This window comes from Octodon degus, unplaced genomic scaffold (assembly GCF_000260255.1).
Source record: "Octodon degus isolate 3935 unplaced genomic scaffold, OctDeg1.0 scaffold00088, whole genome shotgun sequence".
NCBI lineage: Eukaryota > Metazoa > Chordata > Mammalia > Rodentia > Octodontidae > Octodon > Octodon degus.
The window spans coordinates 3,264,535-3,273,079 of NW_004524664.1; the positions used below are offsets into that span (position 1 = coordinate 3,264,535).

At 45.3% G+C, this 8,545-nt stretch overlaps 1 pseudogene; it reads left to right on the forward strand.

Annotated features, from left to right (window-relative positions):
* The first annotated feature begins 7,211 nt into the window (after nucleotides 1-7,211).
* LOC101574676 overlaps nucleotides 7,212-8,545 on the forward strand; it is a 2,198-nt pseudogene continuing 864 nt past the window's right edge.

Below are 8,545 nucleotides of genomic sequence, written 5' to 3' on the forward strand. Positions count from 1 at the left end.
CTGGGTCTGCTACATTTATTTTTAAATTTTGATTTTTTATTTATGCAAAAACAAAATTTAAAAAATTTATTAAAACAGTTGTGCTTCAACTCTTCCTGCAGAAATGCTCCTAAGGGACCAATGGAATTTTTACCCATTTAGGAATTAGGTGCAAATTTACAAAAAATCTTACTTTTTAATACTCTGAGGTACTAAGTTGAATGTGCAAGTAGAAATGGCTCACACAGGGACACAGGGCCATTCTCTGCCATTTGCTAAGCAGAGAAGATTAGCTTTCAGCAGAGGAGATTATGCACTAGAGGAGAGACTTAGCAGAGATAGGTGATGTACCCTTCCCTTGGACCATGTGTGAATACATTGCATTTGCTAGAGAAGAGTTTAGAACATAATTTACTATTGAGACAAAGAGTGTGACAAAGCACAGCCTTGTGACAGGTGTCTGGGCATCCCTTGTCTCCAGGCAGGACTGCACCAATGAGGGCTTCCTGTCCCACTCTGCCCTCAGCACAGGACCCCATGCACATCCTGCATCAGTGAAGTTCAGAAAACAGCAGTGTTAACAACTTGACAGTGAAAACCTGTGACTAGAGAAGATTGCAAGTACACTGCAAATGCTCTACATGTTTTGTTGTTGTTGTCGTTTCCTCTCCTGAGGAGGCTGGGCTTCAGAGAGTCCAAGAATTATAAAATAAATCCATTTTCTTATTTTGGTATGATTATTTTTTTAAAAGATGTTAAGCATAGAGGTGCATGTCTGTAATCTCAACATTCTAAGATACTGAAGCAGAATTGCAAGTTCAAGCCCAGCTTGGGCAATGTATCAACTTACTGAGACCCTGTTCAAAAATAAATCAAAAAGGCTAGGAATGCAACTCAGTAAAAAGGCCCTTCATTCAATGCTCAGTAAAACATACATACACACACACACACACACACACACACACTCCGTTATTTTTGCTGATTGAAGGTCCCAGTCCATGGTATTTTGACCCTGTTTCTTCTGGATTGGAGGAGAGAAGCAAGAAGCAAACATAAGAGCACAACCACTCATCGCATGCCTGGGAATAGACAGACAGACAGACAGACAGACAGACAGACAGACAGACACAGACAGAGACATAGACTCTGACCTTCAAGGACACCCCTATCCTAGGCCTCACCTCACAATGGTGCCATGATCTGGGCCCTGACCTTTTGCCTGTGGGTTTTCAGGGGAGTATTTAAGATCCAGGTTGCAGGAGGGGTGATCAATCCCTTGCCCCCCCACTTCTGGGTCCTGCTACCTGGCTCTTCTAGGCAGTCACTGGGAAAGTCAAAGCCTCCTTGAGTCCATCTGGGGAAAACCTAGGCTGATTCTGCTGCAGCTCCTGCTAAGAGCAGCTACTGGGTGACTGTAACTGTCCCTTAAGTAATGGCATCCTGAAAGTGGAGTTGGGGGCCCGGAGGAAGAGGAAAGAGAGCAAGTAGATGCCAGCATGGCTGTGCAGAGAAGTGGAAAATATCATCCAGGCCAAGTCTGGGCCTGCTTTTCAGTTTTCCTTATTCTGACTCTGGTGTCGTTGATGCTCTAATGTTAAAACCATCTAGGAGCAGAGAGAAGATACTGAATATGATGCCTTGAAATTTGGTTTCCAGCTTCCAGAACTGTGAGAAAAACCCATCTATTGTGTAAAGAGAAGCAAATACCTGTCCAAGGGATTGTGTCAGAGCGTCAGGAACTGAGCAAGCTCTACTCCTGAGCAGTCTCTCCAGGAAACAAGAAGTCCCCACCACTCTAGCCATCTCTTGCTCCTCCTTCACAGCACATAAGCCTTTCTTCCAACTGGTTCCTTCCCTCAATCACAAGACCCAGCCTTGGGCCCTGGTTGTTCTGTCTAATCCAACTTAAATTCTGCAGCTTTCAGAATTGTACCTTTCTGCAGCTTGCTTTTTCCAAAGCTTCCCCACAGATAGTAGACATCTTGCCTCATGCGCACACACTGATGTGTTTGTGCCATGCAGGGCAGTGGTCTGCACACAGGGCCTGTTCTGTGCCGAGCAGATGCCACTCCTCTGAGGTCACCCCCCAGCCCTGGACACACTGTTCCAAGAGCGGTAATACTGCACTCTCCACAACTTCCTTAACCATTCACTGAAGGAACAGTTCAGCTATTCCAACAACATAAGAAATTGATTTCTCTTTTCTCTCCTACCCAACCATTTATAATGTGGCAGTTATACCTACTGAAAAGTTGATTTTAATCAGACTTGTGTGTCCTTGTACTCTCTGCACTTTGGGAGACTGGGACAGAGGATTGCAAGTTTGAGCCCTGCCTCAGTGACTTAGAGAAGTCTTGTCTCAAAAACTTCAAAACAGTGCAAAAGCCCTGTGGTCAGTTCCCAGTACCATGAAAAGAAAGATGCTTATTGCTAAGCAAGCTCTCAGAGGACTGTATAGTTAATATCTGTAGTTTGAAGAGTCCATCTAGGTAGGTGCCTGTTGAGTAGGGGACCAGTTACCTATGTAAGGGAAGCAACAGGTATATAAGTGTTCTTAATAATGGCTTCTGTAACGCTGGAGAAAGTTGAAATGATGCCTCATTGTTGGAAATTTGAAAACTAACCTGGTGGTGCATGTCTGTAGCCACAGCACTCTCGGAGGCTGAGGCAGCAGAATCAAATGCTTGAGGCAGCCTGGGTCATTTGGCAATGTAATGCACTCAGTCTTGAAATAAAAAAATATTTAAAATGGGACTTGGGACACAGCCTGTGCAATGACCCTGGGTACAATCCTCAGTACTGGCAAATCATTAAATAGCTTTTCGTGCATAAGTTAAGACTATATTATCATGGTATTTTTTGTTGTTATTTGTGTTTGTGCATGTGTCTTATCTCTAATGCCCAAATGAGCCACCTCATTTATAAACTGTTCATTATATGCTAATTTTACTTTTTCTGTTTTTGGCACAGGGTCTGACATGTAACCCATGTTGGCCTTGTACTCCTGATCTTCTTCTCTCAGTCTCCCAAATGCTAGAATTTCAGCTATGTGTCACTACATATAGCTATAGAAATTGTGTGTCACATCTATTCATTTGTTTTGTTTTCTGGTTTTTATATTAGTATTTCTAACCTCCAGGACAATAAACCAATGTTTTCTAATTGCACTTAGCTTTAGTACTTAGGAAATTTTAGAACTTGAGGAATTTTTCTTTGTTGTGTCAGGGGAGTAGCTGTCCCAGTATTTTATGGTGTTATGCTTCCTCACTCTCTAGCAATTATTTTGTCACAATTATTTCCCACCCAAATTTGTCCTTTCTAACTTTTCTCCTACATTCTATGTCTCTGGGATGCTCCACAGCATTATTTGCATTTACTTCATATTTTTTGATAAGCTCGCATTTTTCTATCTTTCATAGATGTCTGCTGAAGTTGGGCTCATGCCTGTACTTCCTTCTGATTTAATTGGTGTCTGTCTGTCCTCTGGCTGGTCCATAGTCATGTCGACTGGCTGACTCAGAAATGTAGCCACACAGCATGGCACACAGCCATCATCCTTGCTGATCTGGAGGCCGGAACAGGAGGATCTCAAGCTTGTGGCTGGGCTGGGCTGTCTCGTGAGACCCTTTTTCAAAAGGAAGAATAAGAAGGGACGGGGGTGTAGCTCAATGGTAGGGACCCCCTGCATCAGTACCCAATCTGGACCAAGACAGATGAGTAGAATATTTTGTTTGTTTTGAGACAGCTTGGTTATCTAGTCCCGACTGCCATCAGTTTGTGATCCTTCTGCCTGGGCCTCCCGTGGGCTGGAATTGCAGCCATGCACCACCAAGCCCCACAGAAAGAAAAAGAAAGGAAGCCTTTGGTTCTCTGCCCCAGCAGTGAGGAAGGTGAATTTCCACTCTGGACACATCTGCCACCAACACTGTACAAGTGCAGTATAGTCAGATGGCTTCACTGAGCACCTGCTTTGTCTCGGGCCTGTGCAAGGAGGAGCTGCACAAACGATAGCAATCCTGGATTCCAACATATGTTTAGAGGGATATAGTTCAAATCTTTTCATCCTGTATTCCTGGAAAGCAAGTAATATGTTTTAAAATATGTTTCTGTACTTCACACTTTCCCTTTTGCCTTATTTTTTGTTAGTTTTTCTGCTTGTTTTTAAGACAGGGGTCTCAGTATGTAGATCAAGCTGGCCTTACACTCACTGTGTAGCCCCGGCTGGCCTCTAACTCACAGTAACCCTCCTGCCTCAGCCCCCAGAGAGCTTGGATTATACCTGTGCACCTCCACCTGTGGCTGTGTCTTTCTTTGAAGCACATGGTCCCTTCAGTGTACAGATCAGATGGCTGTTACCACACTCACGGTCTAAGTGACAAGGCAGGCTGAGTTGTAGCTCAGGGGTAGAGCATGTGTGTAGCACGAGCCTGGTGGTGAGCGAGGCCCACGCACTGTGGCACCATCTCCCCTGCAGGACAGGTCCATCCCAGCCTAGGCTGAGTAGGTCCTCCTCTTCCCCAGGGCCAAAGTTTCTCACTTTGGCAAGGTCTCCCTGGGGCTAAGGGCAATAAAGTGAAGTCAGGAAAAACCCACAGGGCCCAGTGCCTGGGCTCGGCTCCAAGAGGCCCATGGAATGCGCGTCCCTTCCTTCCCAAGGGAGGAAATTGGTTTCCCTGGAGAAGCAGCAGCTTATTTCCCACATTTATTGGTGGCCCTGTGAAGGTGCTGAAGCCTGGCAGGTTTCTTTGACCTTGGGGATGGAGGATGGAATCAAATTCCTTCTCTGTTTTGTCTGTGCCCTCCTACAAAAGCTGTAGGACTACAGACAGTTTGAATTCTGAGGCCAGTTTAGTCTTAAATAAAAATAGCATTACAGATGAAATGATAAAAACAATGTCATTTGTTAATTTCAATAGCCAAAGGTTTGGGGCAGTCCCATAGTTTCAAAAGAGCCCACATAAAATATTAAAGAGGAAGAAACATGTGCATTGTCCAAATCCATGTTTTTCACAAATCAAGGCTAAAATGCAGGGAGATACAGGCTGGGGTACAGCTCACATAGATCATTTGTCTAGCACTCAAGAGTCTGTAGCTGTGACCTGCACTGATATAGAGGAATGAAATTCCCAATCTGAATGATACCTAGGTCAAGTTTGTGTTCTCTAAAACAAGAATGAATTTTAAGAAGAGAATATATTTGTTTGTGGAAACAAAGCTCCTGTTTGAGTGAAGGACAGAAAGGGGACCTGACAAGGTTGCCCTAGAAGCTGCTTTTCCTAGGGATTTTTTTTATAGAGTAAAACCATGAAGTGAGGTGAGTCTAAGTTGGAAAACATGGGAATGCAGTAGCTGGGACAAAACTATGGTCAACCAATAAGATTACATGCACAATTGCTCAGGTAAAGTTGAAAAATGGGGATCAAATGGGGAAGCAAGTCACGTAGTAAGCGGACATGAATACAAAACAGGGGCTTTTCCAGTAGGGAGATGGGTTAGTGACTCTTCCTGGCTTTTTAAAGGTGATTGATACAAATTTAGAAGGGGCTTGGTGGTTATCTCAGTTGTTTAAAGTGCCTATTTGGCAAACTCAGTCAGGCACAGGGGACTGCGGTTCAATCCCCAGTTCCACATGCCACTCCAGACCCACCCTTAAGGCAGCCTGAGCCAGCCAAAAGACATAAAAATAAAAATAAATATAAATCCTTCTCTAATACAAATTTAGAATGCCTGATGTTCATCCTGAGGGAGGTATGTGGTTATGTTTGCATTTGTTAAACCTTTTGTCTTGAGGTCCAGCCCACAGCAGGAGTGCCTGTTTTTCACACAGTTGCAAGGTATCTTTTCTTCCATTCTGGTCCTTGGAGGGCCTTGCCCTGTCTGCCTGCCTGTAATATTTCTATCTAACTCAGCTGCCTACAACATCATCAGGATTAAAGAAATGAATACTTAGGTAAATAAAAATGAAAGAAGAGTCTGAGATAAAGGGTCTTCTTAAGAGTGGTGGCTGCTCCAGAGGTGTCTGCTCCCACAAACTCTGGCCTGGAGTGCACAACTGAGCACACAGCCTCAGAAGAAACCACTTGCAGATACAGTTTCAAGATAAACCCTCAAATTTCCTTCCAGAATTAATGCAGCTCCTAAGTCAACTCTGAACCTCTAATTTTTTTGGTACCCAAGTCATGGACTTCCATCCTCCAGGACAATGAAAACAAATGCTTCTTTAACCACCTAGTGTTTGTGGCCCAAAGCAGCTGAGACCCTGGCCCGCCTGGTATGAGGTAGGAACATGAACCCTACATCTGTATTCAGGCTGCAGAAGTTCAGGTGTTCATTTGGTTTTGGTACTAAAATTGTGCCAAAGGCCGCACCCTAGCACTGAGCTCTGTCCTGAGCCCTTTTTCTATTCTAATCAGAGAGAGGCTGTCATTAATTCACCCAGGCAGGCCTGGAACTTTGGGTCCCCCACCTTATCCTCCAGGTAGCTAGGACTGTGGGACTTATAAGCACCTGAACCTCACTGTAGTCAGGAGTTTACAAATTGTATTCCTCAGGAGAAGCTATTGGCATTCTTGTAAATAAATTCCAATCTACCACTTCTAGTGCAACCCTTGGTGAAAAAAGAGACAGAAACATATCTACAGTTGTGGGGAGCCAAGGAAACCCTAAGTCCATGTGGAAGGAAGGCCAACCAGAACGTGCCATGACTCAGGGCCAAAACTGGGTTTTAATTTTTAAAAAAATTATGTATTTGATTTTTCATTCCCCTCTCTTCATATTATTACCAAGGGGTCATCGTGCCTCCTACCCAGCCCAGCTCACAGTACTCATGGAGTTCAACCATAGCACAGTTACTCAACCCTGGACCCACTTCCTTCCTCATGAATTAATAAAATTCATGAGGGTCTCACTACCCAGCTCAAACTCATACTGATCCTCCTGTTTTCAGCCTATCATTGGGGTTATAGGTGTGTGCCACAACCCCCAGTCCTGGTGGCCAGCTCAGCACACCCAGGGGCAGGGCTGGTGCAGCATGTGGTGCTGGGGATAGAAACCTGGTCTCTCTGCTTGTTTAAGCAGGTGCTTAGCCCACTGAGCTATCTCGCTGGCCCTTAAGAAAATTTTTTGAAGCTAGGTTTTATTAATTCATGAGAAAGGAAGTGGGTCCAGGGTTGAGTAACTGTGCTATGGTTGAACTCCATGAGTAGTGTGAGCTTGGCTGGGTAGGAGGCACGATGACCCCTTGGTAATATGCAGAGAGAGGAATGAAGGAATAGAAAGGGATTCCAGGAACAGTTGGCCTCTAAGTTTGGAGGGATGTGCATAACACAGTCTGAGGATGTATCTTGTGTTTGAAGCTTGCTGCTTTGGCTGATGCTGACCTTCACTGGCCTGGGACAGCACTGCTTCTCTCTGGAAGCTCCATCCCAGCCCACAAGTAGTAGGAGGGAGCTATCGGTGGGGCTGCATGGAGACCTGTGGCTGTGTTTCAAAGGCTACACCTGGACGCATTTGCATTGCTTAAAGCCAATCCAGGGAGTTGAACATCACCCTATCCAGCTCTGCCTATCAGTAGACAGGAGTAGAGCAAAGGTGAACCAACGTGGAGGCCAGTTGTCTTCTTTCAGGGTTGCTGTCTCAGTGTCCTCCATGGGACTGTGCCCCCAGAGATGGCTGGGCTTTCATTACTTGATTTGTGTAGTATTTCTATGGCTCATCTCCTTACTAATGGAAAGTAACGCAGATGAGGAGGCATTAGCATGTTCATTTAATCAGTAAACATTTGACATCTGTAGGCCCAGGAAATGGGTTATTGTAATGTTTTTAACCAAAGTAGCTTTTTTGTTTTTGTTTGAGAGAGGGTCTTGCTATATAATTCAGCCTGCCTTGACCTATGTATCCCAGGGTGGCTTTCAACTCTTGGCAGTCCTCCTGCCTCTGTCTCCCAAGTGTGGTGATCACAGGTGTCTGCCATCCCAAAGTAGCCTTGGAGTCTCTGTCTGCCTCAGAGTGAACACAAATCCCAGGTTAAAGGCCCAGGACTGTGTTCGTCCACTTTCCCTGTGGTGGTTCTGAGTGTCTCATCCCTGCACCACCCCCTTCCTACCATGACTTTCTTCTCCTGAATCTTGGGTAGAAATGGATGGAGATCTCTGTTGCTTCAGGAGTCACCAAGATGCTTGAGAAGCCCGGTGCCCCAGGACCCTGAGTGCTGCTGTCCCTGTGCCCCAAAGCCTGCCAACTGGAGTCGGCTTCCTGAGTAGCTGGATCTTCCCTGCTGCAAGCTGGACCCTGGAAGATCACCCCAAAGTGCACCAGTCTGGTGGAATTGTGATGGTTGTGTTGCTGCTTTCTAAACATGGGGACTCAAGTTTAATGACCAAATAGGAGGAGATCTTGAAATGGATACAATCGGTGACACTGAAGAAAACCTGGGAGGCAGGGGTGAGAGGAGAGGAGCAGCACTCCTCCTCCTCAGGAAGCGCACACCACCTGCGTGTTGCAGAGAATGATTTCCAGTCCTCTCACAGCAGGGCTGCTTTCCACTGCATCAAGAAATGTGCTGCAG